We start from the raw sequence: 25,796 nt of genomic DNA on the forward strand, positions 1-25,796 counted from the left end.
ACTGGCTAGGCCGTGTACTGAGGGACTGAATGAGGTGTACGGGTCAGGGGGTGCGGCCAGGGGTCAGGGATGGCCATGCCACGAGGCCGGGTCTAACAACATTGGACAATGGGAAGCACATCATATGTGCATGGGTGCAAGCCAGAGATGTGACCATGCAAATGAAATGCTCACAGAGAGATGTCCACAAATAGCTGATCCTGACACACCCAGGTAACTGCAAAGGATGACATGGATACCCACCAGAATAGGATACAGATCTCATGGACCACAGGGAGTACCTCACAGCAACACATCAGTATTCAACATTGTAAACAAGCATCACAGGTGCAAGGGCATGTTAAACATCATCAACATAATGTACAGCTAAATCTAGTTCACAGGGAGAAAGAAAAAAGCTTTATTCAGCATTTTTTTAAAGTTAAACATCTGTGCAAAGAAAAGGCCAATGGCCAGTCCATGTTCAAATGCCAAGGAGTGAATAAGAGTGACAACTGTCACACCTTGCTTGCCTGTACTGCTAAGGACCGGGGTCATCCCCTCGGAGGGGCATACATGGGGGAAGGCCAGGCACCGCAGGGACAGGATCAGGGCGCAGCAGAAGGAGGCAGTGAAGAGGTGGGGGATGCAGGCGAGACACTTGCAACTGCAGTGGAGCTGACTGAAGTGGTGGGTGCTGTCGCAACTGTGGGGCACAAGTCAGATGGGGTGGGTGCCGGCACAACTCCACTCGGCAGGTCAGATGGAGTGGATTGGCTCACCACTGCAGTGCCCAAGTCAGACGGGGTGGTCGTGGACTCCAAAGCAGTGCCTAGATCCATGGAAGCAGAATGGGGGAGAGGTGAGGTCGGCAGGGGGGGGGGACACGGTCCCCACATTAGTGGCACTAACTGTCTGACCAGGTGTGGAGGAGCAATTGCTAGGGGGGGATGGCCTTAGCATTTCGGGGATGGTGTATCTGTGGGTGGGGGAACCCGGGGCAGGGAGTGGCGGGGGAACCTCTGGAGTGGTGGCCTGGAGGATGGAGGACGGAGACTTTGCCTTGGAGCTGCGTGGTGGCAGGGGTGTCTTGCTCTTCTGGCGCCGGGGGGACTTGCGGGTGGGGGTCTCTGTCTGACTGCGCCTGGGGGAGGGTGTCCGGGTGTGAGGGGCACTCCCCTCTGTGTGTGGAGACCTCCTCTTCCCCTTGTAATCAGGATGTGCAGGGTCGGTGGGGAAGAGGCCAAGGTCACAGAGGAAGAGCTTCTGAGGGGATGCGGTTGCAGGTGAGGCAAGGGAAGGGGGCTGGGAGGGAGCGGTCTCGGAGGACTGCGGAGTGGTTGTGGATGACTGTGTGTTTGTCTGCAAACCAGCCCCTGTGTGTGTGGAATCAGTCCCCTGCGCTTGCTTGTGTTCCCTATCCTTGGTTTGGGGGTTTCTGTGCTTGGGACAGGTAGTGTGCTAGGAATCGTGGGTGGTGCAGGGGTAGGAGGGGTGCGGGAATGTTGGAGGAGGGACACTGCTGCCGTCAGGGAGGAGGCCACGGACTGATTGGTCCTCTGTAGGGCAGACATGCCCGAGGAAATGCCCTCCATGAATGACACCAGTTGTGTCAACAGACCCGTGTGTGCATGGAGGACCTTCAGCATCGACGTCTGCCCTACATGGATCTGTCGAAGTAAGTCCACAGACTCCTCACTCAGGGCAGCAGGGGACACAGGGGCAGGGGGTGCGGTGCCTGGCACAAAGGAGACATGTTCACGAACACGGGAGCCCACAGGGACCTCTGGGATGGGAGCCGATGGGAGGGGGGTGGTGGTGGTGGCGGTGACGGGGACAGCCTCACTAGCTGGGGTTTGGTGGCTGCTGACACCCGCCTCCACAAGGGAATCATCCTCAGAGCTGCTGTGGCCCTCAGCTGGGGGTAATGGTGCTGACGACTTCTCTGTGTGGCTCCACTCGCCCTCCGTGCCACTGGGTCCACCCGACTCCTCTCCTTCTGTCCCTGTAAGGCTCTGTGGCTCCTCCTGGTCCATGGAGCTGTCCCTTCCTGTGGCCGTGGATGTATCTGGATAGGAATAGGAAGTAAGAGAACAACATCAGTCACCTGCACCGACTGCACACACCACAGTGAGTACATCACATCACAGGGCAAGCCCTGGCATCATCAGCTGAACACAGCTCAAAGTGCCAACACTGCTTAGGATAAGACAATTGTCATTCGCAACATCAACCATGGCACACATATCCCTCCTTGACTTTCACACATATGTCCGTTGCATGTTGGATGCTAACACCCCAATGTGCGAACATGCACCACCCACACATTAGTTGTACATGCAAGTGAAAATGTAGGAGTATGTCACTATACACACATCACATCTCTTGCCACTGACTCAACACGTGTCCGGATGAAGGGATGGGCAGAGACTAATTTCACATGCTTGGGATGCATGCCAGCAACACACACTATGATGTACTCATGTCCTGATGGGCAATGCCACAATGGGGTGCATGGTGCACACTTGAACACAATGCAGGATCACTCATAGCAAGTTAAATGCCATTTCACTAGGATGCCCTGAAAGTCAGTCAACACTGTCTCCTGTCACAGGGGCAGGGCATCCAGACAACAACAATATGCACTGACTCACAATCCTAGCTCAGGGGTAAAGCTAACTCTGCAGATGACCGGCACACTTGCCCATCCCATGCAAACAACATATCCAGGACCCAGAAGACCCCACATCATGCAAATCATACATATGAGTCTCTGCAAACACAAATCCCTGTACATTAACACATCCCAGTCTGCCAAGCATGTAACCCAGCTGCATGAAGGACACAGTTGCATACACCATTTTGCGCTGTCAGATGATCACACACCTATGTCACACAGGTCTTGTCTCTCACAGTCACATCGCAGATGTCATGCTGACCCTCTGAATCATGGACACCCCAGTTGTATGTAACAACAAGCCACACCCTAATGACACAGAGGCAGACACCTGAGGGCCCATGTCACTAAGCACAACCTGCAATTTCATACACAGAAGTGGGATCACAGAGTGTTTCTAAATGCCCTTGAGGAGGCATGACTGCCCAGATCTACGTGAAACAGTGTTTGGCCCTGGACAGTAGTCAGGTGGCTAAGCAAGTGTGACATACTTGATATACATACTCCTGAGGCCCAAAAATTGAAGTCCCCTGCTGCATGGGTTTGTTTGGAATACCCCAGCCACATGTTGCGAGTCAGACCAGCTATTGGTACACATTTCAAAGGCACACACAGATCACATGTCAGATCTCAGGCATGGTGTAAACAATTGACCCATGAAACACACAACAGAGTTACGGGAACAGATGCTGACCGGTAGCTGAAGCATAGCTGAATGCAGGGACACAGTGCCCTAGTGACACAAACAACATACTGTAGGGGCCACACCTGTGGAACAGATGAGGAGTGTGCATCACACAATTGAGGGACCCGAGTATTGGACTACAAGACCTACGTAATGTGGAAGTGTGACCAGGCCAAAAGACTGCTATTAGCAAGTCAGACATAGTACACAGATCAGGCATGGACTTACCCCGTTCCTGCTGCTGTCTGGCCTTCAGCTGCCTATCCAGGTCAGGGAAGACCACCGCCAGGATACGGAGCATATGGGGAGTCAGGGTCCGGTGTCCGCCCCTCCTGCGTGGAGGTGACAGCTTCAGCTGGACTCTAGCTATCCTCCGGGTCCCGCCCGAAGGTCCTGCCACCTCTTCTGGCAGTTGCGGATCCGGCGCTTGTAGACCCCCACAGAATGAACAGCTCGGGTGATGGTCAGCCAGATCTCCTGCTTCTGGTGGGCACCAACCTGTGAGGATGACAAAGTGAAAAGTACATTAACACACATGCCCCATATTTGTGCTGCACACATTTGGATATACATGTCATCATCACAAGGGGAAATGAATTACACAGGTAGTGCAACCATGAGGAATGAAAAATCACCTTCATGTCTGACATGTTAACAATGCCTGGATAGTTTAAGCTTGCAATAATGCACTTTAGAAGCTGGAAAACTATTCATTACATGTACCTAAACACTTTGGGGGATGAAAGTAGTCAGTGAGTGCTTGCCACTGGTGTACACACTGCTAGTACTGCTAGTCAGACAACATGCATAATTAGGAAGGCAGTGGACTGCACACTCACCTGCTCCCCTGGTTTCCCATAGAGCTTACTGTACTCTGGAAGGAGCCCGTCCAGCAGGGCCTGGTTCTCCTCCTCAGTGTAGGCTGGGGCACTCTCCAGAGTACGTGCCATAGCAGTAGCCAGAGGATGCAGAGACAGCAGCAGTGGTAGCAGGGACGTGGTCCAGTAGCATGTAGTGCAGGCAAGTGAGCTCCCTGGGGGGCCAGCCAGCCTTATATCTGTGCTGCAGTTGCAGAATCTGTGCCATGTGTCCCAAGTGATAGGTCCAGCACGGTTGCATTCTATGAATCTGGCCAATCCATTTAAAAGTACGACTCGTACACGCCTTCCGCATTGTTCAAATCTTAACCTTCATGGAACACTTGAAATTGCAACATTGTTGTAGGCATCCAACTGAATTTCCAGTGCACAACTCGTACACGTTTTGAATCCGCATCCGTCTCCATGACAGTCCGGAGCCAATGGGTGCGCCCGGCTCGTTCAACTGACTGTACAACGCGTATTTTGAATATACACATGCACCCGTCTCCATACGATTCAATGGCCAAGGCGTACGCCTGTCTCGGACCATGCCTGTCCGACGCGTATGCATGATAGTCACCCGCGTCGGCCCTCATTGCATTCAATGACAAAGCGTATGCACGGCTCGGACATGACCCGTGCAATGCGTACGCATTGTCACCCGCGTCGGACCTCATTGCATTCAATGACAAAGCGTACGCATGGCTCGGACATGACCCGTGCAATGCGTACGCATTGTCACCCGCGTCGGACCTCATTGCATTCAATGACAAAGCGTACGCACGGCTCGGATATGACCCGTGCAATGCGTACGCATTGTCACCCGAGTCGGACCTCATTAGTGTGACTATTATGCGGATGCAGCACACATATACTGGCCAGGGACACCTGTGCACACCTACCACACTACAGCATTGGCCACACAGTGTCCCATGGCATGTAATGCTGCATTCCCTGGGTGTTGGGGGGGCCACATTTGTTTTTTTGGCTGGCACTTTGTGCAGCCACTCCCAGGCTGTGCACGTGTACATGGGGGCAGAATCTTCTGTGTGTTGTGCACATTACCACTGTGATGTGCAATTGGACAGTAATGGGCATGAGTCACGGACACAGTGTCAGGTTGGATATGTTTAGGACAGGTCACATACACCCTGAGTCCTGGGAGTGATGGCATGTACGTCACAGTGATACCTGTAGCCACAATACTGATGTGCACCCACAGCCTGTGTGCATGTTGTGTCTCAGATGTGTCTGATCAAATGTTCCCAATGGGTGACAGTCTCCACATCCATGTGGTATATGCATCAACCTTGATGGGGTGTGTGTCTAAGAGACGTACATGTAGGGCCGGCAGGAACAACAGTGGCCACTACCTGTGGGACTTACGCTTGCCTTGTGGTGTGTACGTGCTACGCCATGTCCATTGCTGTGTTGATGTGGCAATACAGGGAGACTGGGTTTCTGCATGGCAAAGATCTGTGATGCCTGGGAGACATGAGGCCTCAATTGTCACTGTGGTGTGTGTCTGGAAGGTTGCAGCAGCACATAGGTTGGGTGACAGAGCCAGATGATTGGCCATTGCACTACATGGGACTCATGTGGACATGTGGAATTGAGATGTGAGGTGGTGGTCTTGTGGGTGACATACGTGTCCATGACCAACAGCACACACCACATTGTGTAATGTCATGAACTAGCATGTGATATTGATCGTGATCATGGCCACATGGGTGGATGAACTGACAATCTTCCTTTGTGCATCTCTGTACTGCAGGGCACCAGCTGTCCATCGGCCGTTCCCAGACCTTGCAACCATGCAGAAACGCGACTGCATCAGACGGTACTGCTTCACCAGGCCACTGATTGTGGAGTTGGCGGAGCAGTTGGCACCACATCTGCTACCTGGCCGGACATACCCTACAGCACTGACCCCAGAGGTGAAGGTGATGGCAGCCCTGCACTTCTTTGCTACTGGTACCTTCCAGTACACTGTGGCCACTGCTGGTGGGATGTCGCAAACGATGTTTAGTCCGGTGCTACGCGATGTCTTGGAGGGAATGTTGCAATTCCTCGACCTGTATATCAAGTTCCCGAGCCCAGCTGAACTTCCTGAAATAAAGGATGCCTTTTATACACTGGGGAGGATGCAGAACGTCATCGGATCTATTGATGGGACACATGTTGCCCTGATACCACCACAGGCACATGAGCAGGCATACCGTAACAGGAAGCACTACCATTCGATCAATGCTCTGGTGGTCTGTCTTGCTGACATGTCAATCACACATGTGTGTGCACAGTTCCCTGGTTCTGCGCACGATGCCTACATTATGAGGAGTAGTCGCATTGCAACGGTGATGTCACAGATGCCAGCTCAGCATGCCTGGCTTGTCGGTGTGTACTGACTGTTACTCATTGTGTGTGTTTGTCAATGTTGTATTCCGCACTCCTACAAAAATCAGCTACTTGTTTATTTTTGTGTGTGTGTAGGTGACTCCGGATACCCCAACATGCCGTGGTTGCTGACACCCCTCAGAAACCCTGTGACACCAGCCGAGCTGCGCTACTATGAGGCACATGGTCGGAGTAGGAGAGTGATTGAGCGGGCATTTGGCCTCCTGAAAAGCCGCTTTCGCTGCCTGGACAACACCGGAGGGGCCCTCCCATATGAGCCTGCAAAGGTGTGCAAACACTACACTGCATGCTACACAACATGACGATGATGATGACCAACGTCCGGCACCTGTGGAGGATCCCGGCCTGGGCCAAGATGCCAGTGATGATGAAGATGATGGTGACGTCCGCTCACAGCTCACCAGCAACTTCTTCACCTGAATGTGAGTTTCCATGGTTGTTATGTGAATGTATGGAGGTAGCCTGGAATGTGTTGTGCCAGCTCTGTTGCTGTCTGAGTGTGTCTGTGTGCACTTGACTGGACGCGTGCTGTGATGTGTCCATTCAGGTGGTGTGTACTCCACTATAGGGTAGTACTGCTGACTAGTGTCTGTGTAGGTGTCTTGCAACATGTTTTGTGCATGTGTATTGCATTTCTCTCCTGTTCTTCTGTGCTTTTGACTGTATTTTGTCTGTCCTTCCCAGGGTACTTTGCCTGTTGTGTGGTCAACTCTGACCCCCAACACCCAGAAGCCAACACCAGTGTGGAAGTTGACAATTTCCATCAACTGATGTACCACACATCCCTGGACTTCCATTCTCCAACACTTTGAGAGCGTGTGTCCACTGTTACGTAGTATTACCGTGCAACTGGTGTGGAATAAACGTGTTGCTGATGTATAATGAACCTGTGATACACTTTGTTTTGTGCACTGTCTGTCTTCCCACATCTGAGTGACATCTGCTTACCTCACCTGTGGACTTGTTACCACTGACTGGGGTTGGTGTTGTGTCTGTGCATGCCAATGCGTTTCAGGTCAATATCATTGTGTGTGATGAGTAACATGGCCATGGTGAGTCTGTTTTGTGTTGCTGTAGTGGTGTATCTCCCTCACATGTGTCACATCCCCATGACTCACCTTACGTTGGTCACATTGTTGAAGTATTTGGCATGCACTATGTTGTGTAGCAGATCACCATCTCCCTGAACATGACAAGTTGGAATCACAACAGAGGCAAGTATGGTGTACTGGTGAGTTTATTTACAAACATGTGTGAGGGAAGTACACAGGATGGTGGGTGCTGTACAGTGGTTTGGGAATCCAAAGTTCACATTGGAGTTGGAAGTGCTGGTAGATGTAATGTCCAGAGTAAAGTCCACTGTCATCTGATACATTGTCCCAACATGAACCCTCCATGTCATGTGGGCGACTTGTGTGCGATTGGAAAAGGTGAACGTTTTGCGCACAAAGAACATTGTCCAGAACAGGTTTAGAGGCCCTGGGGGATGTGCTGGGACATCTGCCTCTCACATGTCCTTCTTCGGACGACACCTCTTCTTCCAGGGGGGGGGGGATCCTCATGTGCAGGCCTCTGCGGTGCAGGGGACTCTCTGCCAGAGTCCTCCTCCCTTTCTGTGGCGCTGGCAGATGGTATTACAACAGATGTTGTGGGCACACAGGGGGGTGTGGACAGGTTGGTGTTGATCTGGCGGAGGCATTGTAGTATGTCCCGATGCACCGCAGTAATGTCATACCACTTGGCATCCATGCGGGCATGGTGGGCGACCAGCTCCTGTTGCATGTCCTTGAGGATCCCCACTACCTGGCCAAATCCTCCGGTGCTATCCTGGTACGCATCTAAGATGCGTGCCAGGTGGGGGTCATCATGCAGTCCAGACCCCTCTGCAAGGCGTGCCCTGTGCCTCCCACCCCTCCCAGCACCCCTCTCCACACGGGCAGGACTAGTGGCGGGACGCACAGGTGACACTGGGACCCCTTGGGTGGTGTTTGCTGTAGCTTCCAGGGGGTCCTGTGTCCCTGTGCTGTGAGTGTTGATTGGCCTTGGTCTGTCCGTGTTGGCAGGGGTGCCCTGTCGGTGTCCAGATGCTGGAGGCATGGGTACAGTGGGGGCAGATGTTGATGCTACTGGTGCTGCATGATGGCTCACACCGGAGGAGCCAGGTTGGTCTTTGGCATCCGAAGAGGACAGCGAGAGAGTCAGACCAGAGAGCTCAGTGTCCACCACTGGGACTGGGTATCCTCATCATTTGGTGCTGGGTGCCCAGCACCACCTGTGTTTGGAAGAGACACACAATGTGATTTATGTTTCTACATGCATCGTTGGTTCACAAACATAACATTTTCTACTTTTCGAACAGATGCCTCCCTGTACACTGCTTTTCCCAGCTTGTCATGGACAGAGTTTGATATTGTTGTTGGCCATTTCCCAGCATGGCCTTGTGCTCCCCACAACAGAGCCCAGTGTCAGACATCTTGTCAGTCCCTACCCACTCCCTGTGAGGCAAGTATGGTTCAGTTTGATCTTGCTGGGCCATGTGGGTGGGTGTAGGTTGTCTGTGACTGCGAGTCCCATCATACTCTTGGCTACACCCCCCTTCCCAGCATGCCCATACTTCCTCCCTCTTGACTCTGCTTCCCTGTGAGAGGGTGTGACAGCAATGGCAAGATGGCTGACTGTGAAGTCCTGATGTTTGTTGTTGGCCATTTCCCAGCATGGTCTTGTGCTCCCTACAACAGAGCCCAGTGTCAGACATCTTGTCAGTCCCTACCCACTCCCTGTGAGGCGAGTATGGTTCAGTTTGATCTTGCTGGGCAATGTGGGTGGGTGTAGGTTGTCTGTAACTGCGAGTCCCATCATACTCTTGGCTACACCCCCTTCCCAGCATGCCCATACTTCCTCCCTCTTGACTCTGCTTCCCTGTGAGGTGGTGTGACAGCAAAGGCAAGATGGCTGACTGAGACATCCTGGTGTTTGTTCGGCTACAAGTCTTAAGTGAGCCCCTGTGCTTCACACAGCAGCACCCAGTACGGGGTATCTTTTGCTGATATTTCAATGAGGTGTGTGTCAATGCATTGTACCCGGTGAGTTGTGTGGAGTTTGTGTTGAGGGGGGTGGTCTCCCCATGCTGATTAGTATGGTCAGGGCTGTCAGTCCTCCTTCCCATCATGAAACGTGCTTCCATTGTAGGGCGTGCAAGTTGTCTTTCAGGAGGTCAGTCAGTGGTGTCCTGCTTCTCATTTGCACACAAGCCCTAGCAGGGCCTTGTGCTCCCCACAGCAGGAGCCAGTGTCAGCCATCTTGTCAGTCATTTTCCACTCCCTGTGGTGTGGGCATGTTTCTGAGAAGTCTTGATGGGCCAATCAGGAGGGGAAGCATTATCTGTGACTACAGGCCCCATCATGCTTTTGGCTACACTCACTTCACCTGCATCCCCACTATTCTTTCCTGACAGTCAGCTGCACTGTGAGGTGATGTGTTTGTGGTGTCAAACTGTCTGACAGGGTCTATTTGTCTTAGTGCCACTGGCTTGCTCTATTTGTTTGTAGGTTGGTGCATGTCATGACACAGTTCCCAGTCACTATGAGATGGCAGGTATTGTGTTTGTCTGACTGGCATACACATGTTGGGCTGATTATCTATTGGTTAGTGTAGCTTTGCTTGCGGTGCATGGTTTCACTGTCCCCTTGCCACACAATCTTGGGTATGTTGTTTGTGTACTCACCAGGTTCTGGGATGTCTGTTAGGCCATGGACGCTCTCTGGTGGTAGGATGTCCCGCACCTTCTCCTCCCAGGTCCTGAAGTAGACTGGTTTGGCAGGAGGGCCACCGCCGGTGCACTGACTCAGGGCGTGATCTTTTTCGATGAGTTTCTTAACCCTCCTGCTCACGTCATACCACCTGTTCTGGATATCGTCCTTTCTGCGCCTTGCTGGTACTTGGGCGTTCACCTTGTCCACAATCCTCGCCCACATCTTGGTTTTCTGTGAGAGGGGGGTCCTTTGGACCAATGTACCAAACAAATGTGGCTCTACTCTGATGATCTCGTCTACCAGCACTTCTAACTCACTATCTGTGAACTTTGGATTCTTCTTTGGAGGCATGGTGATGGGTGGTGGTGGTGAGGGATGTGTGTGTGAGGGTACAAGTGATGGTGGGTTGGTGTTGGTTTTGCTGGGTGTATGTGTGTGTGCTTTTGTATGAGGTGCTGATGGTGTGTGAGTTGTGTGATGGGTGAGTTGTGAGTGTGTCTGTGGTTGCTGTGTACTGGTGCTTGCTGCTGGCTGTGTCTCCTGTTTGCAAGGGATGATGGTAGTGATTGTAGTCCTTTATATAGTTGGAGTGGTGGGTGTCTTTGTCCCATTTTTTTTTTTGGTATTTATTGGCTTTGTCATTTCTAGTTTGGTCCTTTTTTTGTCTTTTTTCTTTGTGTTTTGTAGGCATGAAGGAGACGTTCATGTGACAGAAACGGAAGCTGCTGTTGACTCGTGCGGGCTTCTCCGCCTCGTTCACGCTGCCTATCTTCTGTGTTTGGTATGCGTCGTTCGTGGCGGTCTCTATTGCTTGTGTGCCGGGTTGTCTGTGCGTGTCGGTCGTGCGGCTTGTTCTCCTTGCGAGTCGGTCTGGTTTTACACGCATTACATCGTACTGCGCAAATTGTACATCGCGGGTACGGGTCGGTTGGCATCATTCCGGGTTCGTGTCGGTCAGTGATATTCGCGTCGGTTTTCCAGCCGGATCACTATTTTCCCGCCGGCTCGGTCGTACGGCTTGTATTCCGTACGTGTCGGTTGTAATTCACACGCTTTGCATCGTACTGCATAGGTCGTACGGCGCTGGTCCGTGTCGGTCGGTGTTCGGTCCGGGTCCGTGTCGGTCGGTTCGTTTTGCCGCCGGAATCGGAACCGGCCCCTTTGTGTTAAAAGCTACCTAAATTGTTGTTAAAAAAAAATCTTTAACAATCGCTTATCTTTATGTAGTGTTGTCATTTGTGATTAACTTCTTGTCTATTGTATTATTTATTGTTTACATTTGTTATATATTTTGGACTCCAGACGAAGAGGCTGATATAAAATGAATACACCTTTGAAAAAAAAGTATATAGAATAAAATATGAGATAAACACTCGAACACACTGGATTCAATTGGATGTTGTGTTTTGAAAAACTGTAATATATTGATGGCCATATGGGGTTTCTAAACATTGTACTCTAAAATTGATCCCTTCCCATGGTGTTGGTCTTAATGGATCGCACCCTTTTTGGTTGAGATAGAGTACAGTGGAGCAGAGTAGAATAGAGTGGCTTAGAGTACAATAGCATAAAGTGCAGTGGCGTAAAGTATGGCAGAGTAGAATATAGTGGCATAGACTGTTGCAGAGTAGTGTATAGCGGCACAGAGTGCAGTGGTGCAGAGTAGTTGGTGTAGAGTGCATTGGTTTTGAGTAAAGTGATGTAGAGTGCATTGGTGTAGGGTGCACTGGTGCAGAGTAGAGTGTAATAGCGCAGAGTAGAGTGCAGTAAGGCAGAGTGGAGTGACACACAGTAGAGTGCTTTGGCGTAGAGTTAGAGTGCAGTGACATATAGTGGAGTATTGCAAAGTAGACTGGCATAGAGTGCAGTGGCATAAAGTGGAGTGTAGATTGCAGTTGCGAAAGTGGTGTAGAGTGTAGATGACAGTTGCGAAGGGTGCAGTGGTGCATAGTAGAGTAGTGTGGGGAAGAGTACATTGGCATAGAGAAGAGAGGTGTATAGTAGAGAGGCATTTAGTGAGGTGGCGTAGAGTGGAGTGGTGCAAAGTAGAGTGCAGTGACACAGTGTGGCGTTTCTTAGTGTGCAGTAGTGCAGAGTAGAGTGGAGTGGCATAGAATGGAATATGTATGATGTGGTACCTGTGAGAAGTTGGCCTGGCATATGCTGGTCACTAGTTATAGTGGCCACCTTCCACCAGTCCAATTCGACTCTTATGGTAGATATGTTTAAGACAACCTTTTAAAGAAAGCTATCCTAGTGGTAGCTGTGGAGAGCAGCCTTCAGGCTAAGTCTCTGAGGAATGAAAAGCAGCTTGTTTTACCTTATAATCTCTTGAATTACCAAATGAAAGGACACCATACATGTATATATATCAAATATATATGAATTTATTTCTAGACACACTCTACAAATCTCTTCATGAGATTAGAAGCCAGGAACACATTCAAATATTAACGTTTCACAATAAGTTAAGCACAAATATGGCTGGGGCCCTAGGGGCGTACCAGACCATATACTGAAAAAGAGGTTTAGGAAAGTCGACTTGCAGAATGACAAGGCCTAGGGCCTGTAGAATCGCTGGGGCTTCACTAATGCAGTAAAAGCAGGTAAGTAACAGACCCACAAGAGACGCATGCAGTGTGAGAACACAGCCGCGGGTTCCCTATTGATTTCAATGGAGCAAGTTGCGGTTTGATTTTTAAAGTTTAAGGGTACTTCGAGGAAATCTACAAGCAAGCCACTTACGAGGTAAGGAATTCGAGGGCCAACACACATTAGGGCACCGGAGTGCACGAGTTACCTCCCCCAGGGAATCCGGGTGCATAGGTGTCTTTTGGTGTCGGGTCGCGTCGCTGTTTTCTATGGAGACCAGAGAAGATTTGCTGCTTGCGAAGACTGGAGAAGTGTCCGGTGGAATCCAAGGCTGGATTCAAGATGAAGATGACCTGAAAATTGAAGGGACAGTGTTCACAGTCACTTGCCAGTGACCCGGGGCCAGGAAGATGGATGCCCACGGATGTCGGGTGATTTCAGGTGATCGAGGGTGTTTTGACTCTTCGCTCACGAGGACCAGGAGACATCGACGATGACCAGCAGCTGGATTCGGAGTGTCCCATAACATCTGCAGCTGACTGCGGTGTCGGCAATCAGACTGAAGACAACAAGCCTTGGCAACAGCAAGTCTTATGGAAAGTGAATTTAGTCAATGGTGCAGACCAGCATGGTCTGAGGGACTCACCCAGTGAGGATGAATGAGGGCAGGCCTGGAGCAACCAGGGGAGCCCTTTGGTTTGATCAGAAAATCTTCAGGGGACCCACAAGCCAATGGGTAAGGGATCGCAAAGACGCCTCATGAGTAAATGCTTCACAGGAGCCCACGGTCACTCGGGATGGGGTAGGTCTCTGATTTTTGCTGCAAAACCTGCTGGAGGCTTGGGCCACAAATGGTTCAATGCACAAGGTCGTAGAATGTCGTGAAGGGGTAGCACTTGACAATAGTGTACTGTACCCGGATATTGCTTTTCCTCATCACTCGTGGGGTCCACTCGCCTCAGCTCTGCTGGGGACTCACAATGGCCGTCAAGAACTTAGGAAATCTACTTCCAGGGCTTCAGGGACTTCAGACTCCGGCGGGAGCGGGAAAGTTTGCGACCGTTAATTAGAGTTTTTGGTGCCTGCCAAGCAGGGGAGTCACTCCTGGACTCCAAGGGAGATTCTTCTGTCTTCCAAAGATAGTGGAACATCGAAGGGCCAGGATTCTTCTTTGTAGAGCGTCGTCCAGGGTTATCTACTTTGCACTGGCAAGGTTTCCTATCTTATACTGAAGATAGGGGAGGGACTAGCTCTATGACCACTCCTCTGGGAGGGTCAGAGTAGGGGGTGGTTACACCCACTTCCCTTTGTCCAGTTTCGCGCTAGAGCAGGGACAGGTAGCCCCTGAAACGGTTTGAGCTGGCATATGCACAGAGGAGCCTACTGCTCCCCCAGTGCAGGACTTCAAAGCACTCTAGAAGTGCACCCACCCAGCCCCAATACACTAAATCCTGTCTGGAAGGTAGTGACACCTCCCTGTGACAGGATGCCTATTGTTGGGCCTCCTCCACTGCGAGTTTCAGTCGGCAGCAGGAGGGCAGCCCAGTGTCTGTGCTGGTGGCATCCATTTTGTGATGCCAGGGCTCTTTCAGATTTCTACCGTGTTACCACAGTAGGCACATGTCGTCCCCTCTAGAAGTGTGGGATCATGCTCCCACATGATGGACTGATGTGGGGGTATGATTCCAAGTCGTTTGACACCAAACACGACATGTTTTGATGCAGTCATTCCAAAGTTAGCATTTATAATGCACTTAAGAGTATATGGTTTAACCGCATCCACTAACAGCCACAGGGAATAGACTCTGCCAGCTGCAGAGGGGTCCTGCTCATGCAGAGGCACCCCCTCACATTGTAAACCAAGCACCCTGCCCTCAGGATTGATAGGGCCTGCCTTAGGGGTGACTGATAGGTTTATATGTGTGTGTATGGTGAGATAGGAACCTATACCTCAGTGATGAGTGCTAACACTACCTCACCCAGGCTGCAGTAGCAGGCCTGTGGTGTAAGATTTAGTCTGCTTCCCAGGGGTGGCATAATACATGCTTCAGCCCCTGGTATGCCTGTGAAGTGCCTCTGCCCTAGGTACCTAAGGTACCATATACTAGGGGCTCATAAGGTACCACAGTATCCAATCACTAGTGCATCTAATATGCACACCAAGTCGTTTAGAGAGAACAGAGAGACTGGGGCCCTGATTAGCAGGGACCCAGCCAGACTATAGCCAGAAACCAGTGTATACATCAGAAAAAAAGTGGGGGCAACATAAGTGCAGATCCTACTCTCCTACAGTAGCACACTTCCATTACAAACACCAACTCTTCAATTGAAATCATGAATATATTTGCACTGCTGTTCAGTTTTACGGATAAAAATATACAATGCACAAACAACAGTGCGTGGACATGTCTTCATCTAATGTATTTATTTCTCTTGATCTTTTTAAAATATTTGTTTCCACCAGACTTCAGAATGGCCAAATAATGTATTTGATTTGGGCTTTTCTATTTCTGAAATATCTGCACAGTTCACTTACAGTCATATAAATTCTGTTGTGTGCTAAACAACATTCTACAGCATTCCTCAAGCAATCCCAAAGCCAGTGTGATTGTCAAATAAATTCTCTCACTTTGAAGTCAGAGAAAGAAAAGTAAACACCAAGCTCTTTGCAAGAGGTAGCATGACATCTGACCTCAGTCTTAGAATGGACAGCAAATGTGACAAGAAAAGAACATGATTTATAGGTCTGTTTACAGAAATCGAGCACTGGTGGACAAATACAGTAAATAGTGTGTGGGCAAGAGAAGGGACAAACATGAGTGGGATAGCCTAAGACAAATAAAGGCAGCAAATAAAACACAGTATCCGCAAGATGTTACCTATTTGGTAGGCTTCAATTTAAAAATAGACTGCTGTGTGCTCTTCCTATTTCCGGTAGTAGGGTTTCACAGTGGAACCTGTGCCTCAAGGACAAACCTTAATTTGCAGATTATAACCAACTATCCTTGTCATTCAGCGCGGGGCGGCAGCAGGAGCAGACACAAAGCGCTGAAATTTTTCTTGCAAGTCACACAAAAAGAAGGAACTGTCCCTTTCCTGACTGTAAAGCCTTCGATTATAGCAATGAGGAAGCAAGGCAGGCTCAGGTGTAGAAAAATGGGGTTTATTCTCCTTTTTTTCCAAAGCCATGAACATTACTTCATGTTCATCATAGCTACTTCCAATATCTTTCAGGTTCTCTGTCTTTGCTTCACAGAGAAATAGGACTTATATTTCATGTTTGGTGGACGGGATATTCCATCCACCATATTACAAGTGAATTATAGCCTATGGCATCTATAATACTTCAGACATTTTTAACCTAAATTGGTATCTTCCCTAATTGTCTCATAGACACAACCCCATCCCACCTGTAATAAAGAGTCTCTCGACCCTTTCCTATACATGTATAATTTTGCATAGTCCCCATTGGTCTGCTATCCAGAAGGACCAATCAGGATACATCTTGTAAGTGTGTTGGCATCTCCCCAGCTGACAGGGTGGCACTCCATTGGGGAGACTTCGGAACCCTCCCCTTTCCAGACACCCCGGTGACTGGATCTTGGAAGGTGCGTCGCCAATTCTGCATAAGGTAATGATAGAGATCAGGGTGTGTACAATATTCCCACTACCACGGATAGAGTAATCTTACAGTTACACGCACATGCATACATCATACGCTAGGGCCCATTTCACTAACATACGCTCAAATACTCTACCAGCAATAAACCTGTGGAAGGAAAACACTCCTAAACACCCTGCATCTATATCGAGGTCGATAAGACCTGGTTTTTGTGACTGTCCCTAAGCATAGTCTATACAATATATACAACAATAATCAATAACGCAAACCCAATAATTGACAAGAAAGAATATCCAACACCATGTTTAAAATTATATTGCTTTATCTAAAATTAGTCAAGAAAAATCAATCAGAGTAAATCATTTCTCATAGTTACCTATTCTAGCTAAATGTCAGAACGGGTCAGGACAAGTCTCTCGGTAAATGTCTCTCAAGACGAAGTCCCTTCAGCATCAATCCTCAGCAACGCAGGTTCGATACGCGGCAAAGGCAAAATGGCAAGTGGCAAAAAAACCCTCTCTAGGCTAACATCTTATAATATTCTAAACAATAGAAAGATACATTGGGAACATAGAAAAAGCTGTAATGTCCGCCGGACTTGCTGAGCAGAGCGAGAAGGAAAGGATGTAACATTGCTACATTTGTGAATCTCCGCTCAGGAAAAATACACATAGCGAAAACTACGGAACAGGAACCAAGAAAATAAAACATGTAACACAATTATCCTGCTTCTCTGAATTTGTATGTTGACTCCTACTTCTGACTGAGAAGCTGTTGGATATGATTATGGGAGGACATGGCGCTGTCTTGGTGTTCTAGAGATCCATAGCACGTATTGAATTTCTACTTTTCAGGCAAGTGCTTAGCATGCAGTGAACCATAGGCTGACTCCCTAATCTGCCCGTCAGCGTCACTATGTCACCCGCGGAAACTCGCAGCTACATGAACGCTTGTTTGGCAGTAGATGTGGTATCCCCATCATTTCTCCCAGGTGGCAGTGCACTTGGTAAATCATGTCAATATGTGAGGGATGCTCTTCTCAGATAGCGCTAGAATGGCACTACATCTTTTGCCAACTAACTGGCAAGGAATCAGACAGTGTGCATTAAAACAAGCAATGATAATTGCAAAGAGCAATTCAAATTTCAAAATGCTTTTGTGCATTGGTGAAGGAAGCTCTATTGTGCAGCAGTGTCTTTACAAATGCAAAATGCCATAACTATATATGCCCGTTCCATTCCAGCAAAAGAGGATTGGAGGGTGTACCTACGCAGGGGCTGGGCAAGGCGCCTCTGGGAATATTATGCTCCTCAACGCTAGATAATGGGTGAGGTGCAGGATGGAGTGTAAATTCCTTAATTTGTAGGCTCTGCTTTCCTATCCAGTCTCCAGCTTTACTGTGCAAAGTGAAAGAATCTCAAGAACAAAAGCCCAATGAACTCTCTACTCATTAAGAGCCTCATTACAAAGGCGGTTGGATGGGTGTCCAATCACCATCACTGCAGGTAGGTGACGGTCCAACAATGAGTTGGTGGTCCCACCTGTCCTATTACGATACCTTTTTCTACTTCGGCTTCTGCTGCAGCATGGAAAAGGGTGCATACGGTGCATGGATGTTTGGGGGGCACCACATGTGCCCCCCTGGCCACTTAGCAGTGGCCCACAGGGGCCCTGCCTGGGGCACAAAAAGACCCTTGCTGCCTGCCTTTCATGGCAGTGGGACGCCATGAAAAGGCAGTCGGAAAGGGACATCATAATCTCTATGGCGGTGCCTGCGAAGTCACTGCCTCCACTGTAGCGATTAGTGTCTGACCGCTGCTCCAACAGGCTCTTTAAGCCTGTCGGAGGTGGTGGTCTTCCCCCTGACATAATCGCTCTGACTGCCAATATTGTGATCCGGAGGTCAGACTGATTCCCTGGATGTCAGGCTGTCGGTGGAGGTCAACCCGACATCAAAATGAGGGCCTAAATGTTCTTATAAAACATGATTTTATATATATATATATATAGCTCTCCCTTTTGCCATTTACATGGATTGATGGCACTGTTGGGTGTTTCAGCATGCAGGTTGTTGTCAGCTGGTTGTAGGTTTTGTCGAGGAAGGTCCCTCTCTGGAGTTGAATGGGAGGAGACAGTGAGTTTGGCTGCAGATCTTCAAATACAGTATTCTCTCCTTATCCCAGTATGTTATAGTCAGTGTGCCCCCAGTGCACGTGCCTGTGTTTCCATGCCATAGTGTTAATTACTGTCCATCACAGTGTTGGTGTTTGTCACAAAGCTGGGGCTGCTGCTCCCATGGGAGCGGGCTGACCAGCCGTGACCAGGAAATGGGTGCCATCACTCAGGACGTGGTCTAGTCTTTTCAACCACGTCTTGTGCATCAGAAGCCATGCCCATTCAGCAAGTCTACGTCCTCGTCGTCTGGGTGTTTGGACACAGCAGGAATAAAAGCTGCGTCAGGAGGCCAGCATTTTGCTTGCTATTGTAGAACTTACCTGAATACTTACCATGCCTGCACCTGTCATTTGAAGTCTTGTTCCTCGCCTACCCCTACGCTGTCTAGCCCGTCCTGGGGGCCTGGATTCCTGCTGGTCTCCTACCTCTCTGGGAGTCCTGGTGCTTGATTATTTCTTCGCATCTATTACAGCTCCACGGAAAGACATTGGGGACCTGCAACAGGAAAAGTAAAGCACTTACCAACACAGGACCGTTCCTACTAATTGGTAAAGTGCAATCTATAAATCTGATATGGAGAAGGACTTAAGGTAATGGATATCTGTTCTTAAGCTTCATCTCTTCTGGAGTGTTTTTTGAAGTTTCTGAAAATAGAAAGAGACTATATAAGATATAGAAAAGAACCTTTTGACAAGACTATTGCTGTGAAGTCTATTTTTGGACATTTGGTGCCAGATGTACGACCCTAAATTGCGCGCAAACGGGCAATCGGCCTGTTTTCAGCCGCAATTTAGGGCATGGCCATGTACAAACCTAATTTTGTAAATTTTACCGATTCGCAAAATGAGGTTTGCGACTCGCTAATAGGAAGGAGCGTGCCAAGGGTGTCCCTTCCTAATAGTGACCCGCATTTGTATGTATGAATGTTTTGCAACCACAATTGCGGTTGCAAAACACTCGCAATTTACCACCTACTTCAAGTAGGTGGTAAACCATTTGCAAACGGGAAGGAGTCCCCAGGGGACTCCTTCCCCTTTGTGAATGGGTCAAAAAATATTTTTTAAGAGCAGGCAGTAAATGAAACTGAAAAGTTTCATTTTTCTTTTTTTTAAATGCATCCCGTTTTATTTAAAAGCAGTCACAGACATGGTGGTCTGCTGACCCCAGCAGGCTACCATACCTGTGAGTGCTAGCCATTCGTAATGGGGTCGCAAATTGCACCTGCCTCATTAATATTAATGAGGCATGCAATATGTGACCCCCATTAGGAATCACAAACAGAGTCTGAGACACTGTTGTACATCCCAATTTGCGAATCGCAAAGGCGACACAATTTGTGAGTCGCAAATTGGTGGGTCGTACATCTGGCCCTTGTAGTTTTTCTACTAATTTAATGTTGCAATTTTTCGTATTAACTTACTTTTGGTAGTTTTAAGGGAATGGTGATATAATTCCCAGGATCCTTTGCATGGTATAAGATCCTTCCTTTGTGCTTAAATAGTTCATAGAAGGGTTCATATTGGGAATGTGACTACATTTCCCCAGAGCTATCCAGTGATAGAATTGTTTATTTTTCTAGGAATCATCGTACGTATATACAGTTTTCCTAAACATCAAAGCCTTGAATGGGAAAGAAGGAAGTCACTGCTAAGCTGATTTCAGGGGAAGCAAACAGGATCATTTTTTAGACAAAGGGCCCGATTTACAAAGGTAAAATGAAAACGAAAGTCTAACTTTAAAACTTCCTGTAGTTACAAAGGGCATTTACTACTCGTAAATGCTCTTTGTGAATACCGAAAGTTGTAAAGTTCAACGTTTGGTATCCACAAAGGGCATTTACGAGTAGTAAATGCCTTTAGTGAATACCAAAATTCCTAAAGTTAGAGACTTTCATCTCAGTTTACCTTTGTGAATCGGTACCTGTGTATCAAAAGCACCCTCTACTTATCCACTTTTCTTTAATTTGTTAGATACAGACAAACACATTCCGTAGTGACCAGTGAGGGGAACAGTGTGAAGTACCTGTGCTCAGAAAGGGCCAGACTAGCAGAGGACATTGTCTCTTTTTAAATCTATTTCCCCTTTCTCCGGAGTACTGGCACGGTTTGAATCCTCTGTGAGGATTCAGACGAAGTCAGTGGCGCTGGGAACTATTATTATTATTATTGTTATTGACACTTATAAAGCGCACTATCACCCTACGGGTACCCTGTCGCTGTGATACGTGTGTCCAGCATATCACAGGTGATGGTGGAGCACGATTAGCAGTAGAAAGAGAGTAGGAGCGTGATGGAGGACAGACTCTAGGATAAAGACATGTCTTTATCCTTTTTCTGAACTGCAAGAGATCATCCGACTGTCTGATCTCAAGTGGGAGTTTGTTCCAGAGTCGCGAGGCTGCGGTGCTGAACGCCCTGCCTCCAGATTTAGTTCTTCTTATTCTGGGCACCTTAACCGGTTTGGAAGAGGAGGATCGTAGATTTCGGGCGGGGGCATACCATGCAAATTTGTCCTGCAATGGTTTGGGTCCAGCACCATGCAGAGCTTTAAACACTATGCAAAGGGCTTAAATTGTATCCTTTGCGATACTGGAAGCCAATGCAACTCCGAGAATGCTTGAGAGGCGGAAGTACGTCTTGGCCTCATTAGTGCTAGCTTAGCCGCCATTGTCTGTATTCTCTGGAGTCTCTCAATCAAATATCTCGGAGACTCCAGCAGCAAGGCGTTACAACTAGCTTCTGGAATCGCACATCACTCCTACAGAATTGTGCAACCTGAAAAAGAAATGAAAGAACAGTTAGTGTCATAGCGTTACAGTTTTGTGCGGTTTCAAAAAACACTCAGGGGCCTATTACGATGGCGGTCGGAGAAATACGACCGCCATCATCGGTTTCAATTCCGACCGGCTGATAATGATACAGCCAGTCAGAATTGAAACCGGCTGGTCATTCCGGCTGGCTTACGATGGGCTCAAGGAGCTCGTCGGCCAGTCGGAACCTGCTTGTAATCCCAAAGGGTGGGCCTGTCCGCCCTTGAGATTACTATGCACGGTTTCAGGCATGGTTACCATGCCAGCCTGTCTGACATGGAAACCATGTCAGAAAGCGTGTTTGGGGGCCTCCAGCTGGGCCCCCTTGTGTGTGCAGCCTCTGGTTGGGGGCAAATATGGCACCTACGGTGCCCCCTGTGATCCCCAAGGTGCCTGCCACGAGGTGCAGGGATGAACAGCACCACCCATTTCCCTATGGGAGCATGCATTACAGCTGGTACAGAGCCATAATACATGATCCCATTGGGAAATGTAGGACTGCGACCGAACACCTTTCGATCGCATCTTAATTATGTGGTCGGGACCGCCGACCAGAGGTCGGTCGTTCCCAGGACCGAGACGTGTCAGGCAGAAGCAATTCCGCGAGACATCGTAATCGGCCCATCAGTATCTCTCTGTTTCAGTACAAGCCTGTCTCAAGGAGAATGTAAATTGTCTAAATGCCTCAGTAATAGTGAATTCTCTGTTCTAGTGCTAGGGTACTCTCTATCTTAGGGGCCGATTCCGATTTTGGCCGGAAGGGCTCCGAACGATGGTCGGAGCCCTTCCGACCGAATCGGAACGTGTCGGCCGGATTCCTTTCTGACCAAGCCATTCCTATGGGCTGGGTCGGAAAGGAATCCGACTCGGATTTCCGGATGGCAGACAACAGGCTCGGAAAGCCCGTCCGCCGTCCGGAAATCCCTCAGTACTCCCCCGGCCACCTCTTTACGACCGAGGGAGTAAGATGGCAGTTTTTCACTGCCTTTTCGTGCCGGTCTTTCCGGCACGAAAAGGCAGTCGGAAACTGTCTTTGGGGGCCCCCAGTAGGGCCCCCATGGGTGTGAGGCTGCCCAATGGAGGCCTGGGGGCACCTAAGGTGCCACTCTGTGGATCCCTGCACCCGGTGGCAGGCACCTTGGGGTGCCGGCCACAGGGTGCAGGAATGAACTGCACCCCTGCTTGTCACAATGCAAGCATGCATTCCGCTCGGAATGCATGCTCCCATTGTGAAGTATACGAGTGCGACCGAACCCTGTTCGGTCGCATCGTACTTCCAGGGCCGTAACCGACGACAGCAGGTCGGTCGGTTACAGCTCCTGACCGATGTCGGACGGACCTGAGTCTGTCCGACATCGGAATCGGCCCCAGAGTGTCAATGTACTTGATGTATAGGAGGCCCATCTTGAGTTTGGCAGAACAGGAGTGCCTCCATAAATTGAGGAGCCCTGCCATTATCATGGTTCCCTGTCCTACTTAGAGTTGGCGGAACTGCAGGGTTTCTGTTGACAGAGTCACAGCTCACTCCAGAGTCTGAAAGCCTTCACATTGCAGCCTGTTTTTTAATAGATCACCAGGTCACAGTGATGGTAGCGGTGGCTTGAAAATGTCCATGCACAAGGGTAAACCTCACTGCACCCACCACTTTTGGGGTTTGTTGCTAAAAAGCAAAAGAGAATTTTGATAGAGCAAAATAAACATGGCTGCCCACTTGGCTTTTGTCCGTTGCAATGGTGAATGCACTTTCATCAAAGGAATGATGATATGGCGGAGGGCCCTCTGGGGCCTTACTGGAAATAGCTCTGAAAAAGAAGAGCGGGAGAGTGAGAGAGAGAGAGAGAGAGAGAGAGAGAGACTCCTTGCTCTAGTATCGGTTTATTCTGTTTAAGTGTCTCTCAGCCTCAGTGTGCATCTCTCACTGTGCCAGTGTCAGGCTTGATGGCTTTAGGTTACCCCTATGGATGCATAGTCGTTTGTCGTCTTACAATTGTTATTTAAACTTCAATGTTCCCATCTCCTTGACGCAGCATTTGTGACGAGTATTCCCTGCCCAGGTATCCATGTCACTCTCTCTCTTGTCCCAATATATGTAACCCTAGTCGTTAATCTCTCCAAGTATCAAGGTATTCTTCATCCATCATGACATTCAGTGACCTGTTCCCTGTCCCAGTTTCAGTACATGACCCATCTTAGTGTGAGTGTATGCAATATCCATGTGCCGTCTCTCCTTGCTTCAATGCACGTGTTTCCCTCGCCTCGTGTCTCTGTCTCCCTCCCCCAGCTAAAGTGATGTCTATGTTTTTTTTATTTATAGTGATTTATTGGTAGTGCCTCAATGTGTTTCTCTGTCCCAGTGAGCCTCTTCCTTCCAATGTACTAATGTATTATTTGTGCCAGTGACCCAATGTCAGTGACCCAATGTCAGTGACCCAGTCTTCTTGTCCAGGATCTCATGTTTCCTTGTACCAGTTACTGCGTCTCTATTTAAAAGTAGACTTGTCTCCCAACCCCACTGTTTGTGCCTGAGTGCCCCAGTGACTCCCCAGTATTTACAACATTCTGCACCTCTGTTTGCCAGCCTTAGCACTTTCTCCATGTAACAATGTCTATCACCTTGTAGTGAGCTTGTCTGCCTGGCCCAATAACCTTGCCTCCCCTTCCTCACTGACACTGACAATGGTATATCACCCGGTATTCTTGTCTCTCTGCCCCATTGTCCTTGTGCCCCTGCCAGGTGTCAGTGTCCCTCTGATCTGCTCTGGTCCATACCTTATTGTTCCTGAGTCCACGCCTCTCTGTCCTTCTACCTGTTTGTTGCACGGCCTCCGTTTCTGTAATTCCCCAGCCACCCCCTGTGTTCTCCTAGCCCCAGCGTTCATGTTATGGTTGACTTCTGAGAGAAGCTGGTTATTCATTTAATCAGAGCTCTGGTTCTGAGTATTACTGGGCCCCTCAGCCCCCGTTCCAATGCCTTTGTGTGACTGTCCCCATTCCAGTGAAACTCCATACTCTTTCCCTGTGCCCATGTCTCCCTCAATACCCATATCTGTATCTTCCAGTGTCCTTTTCTTCTTCTCTGTATGTCCCTGCCAAGTCCCCAGTTTCACTGCTGCAGTGCCAGTGGTCCTTGTTTCAGTGTTTCTCAAATCATGTATCTCTCTCTCCCCGCCTGTTCACGTTTCTGTGCCTACCCATGCATGCATGCCTAGCCACCCAAACATGTGCCTACCTGTCAGCGGTGGCTCTTCCACACGAGTGGAGGAGCATCGCCCTGCCTGCTGCGCGCGCAGCAGGCAAACACACATAAAAATGCCATTTTATTTTGCCACCATCTTGCACTGTGATCAGCACGAGCGTAAAGCAGGGGGCTATTGCAGGATTGCTGCTGCCCCTTTCAGCGTGCATGTCTGGTTGGCTGGCTAGCTACCTACGGCCGGCCCGACATGTGCACTGTAGACCTACCAATGCTGTGAGTGAAACAGCCAGGGATTTGCTGGCACAAGCCCCCAGCCTCAAAATGAGCGCTGGTTTAGCCTGCTCACACCAATCCTGGAGCTGCTCTCATGCTGATGAGCGCAGCTCCAGGATATGTTTTTTTGGGTTCCACTGAGCAGGAAGGAATTCCTTCAATTCCTGCTGGTGAGTTTGGCATCATCACACCTCACCATTTTTTGTAACGGGTTGCCGTCACCGCTACCCGTTCCAGTGTCTGTGATACCCATCATATCCCAGTGCCTGTGTCTCGTTGCCACACAGTCTGCATCACTGTGTCACATTTTTAAATGTTAAATACACAGAGCACATACATAAAAAGGTCCTAACAATATACAAAAAGGAATAAATCAGTATTATAATCACATTCTATATGGTCAGTATGCTTTCTCACCTCATTAGATACACTTTTGTGCTAATACATTCTATGATTAAAGACTGAAGTTAATATGTATGAAACATGCTAATCGACCTATAAACTGATTGTACAATTAGTGATTGCTAATCATGATTATTCAAATTCCAGATTAGATAGACCTCAAATCCTTTGAAAACATCTCTTGCTAAAAATCTCTTTTTTACAAGCAATAGATGCTTCAAGGTCACAATGGTAATATGTTAATGTTAATGTTATTGATATTTCTAAAGCGCAAACTGTTAACCAAGGGTGTCCTGGCGCTGAAACATAATGTCCTGTGGAGGCCTAAGCACGGGGAGGGAAAGTAAATAGTTAGAGAA

The sequence above is a fragment of the Triturus cristatus genome, chromosome 3_2 (genome assembly GCF_964204655.1).
Source record: "Triturus cristatus chromosome 3_2, aTriCri1.1, whole genome shotgun sequence".
Lineage (NCBI taxonomy): Eukaryota > Metazoa > Chordata > Amphibia > Caudata > Salamandridae > Triturus > Triturus cristatus.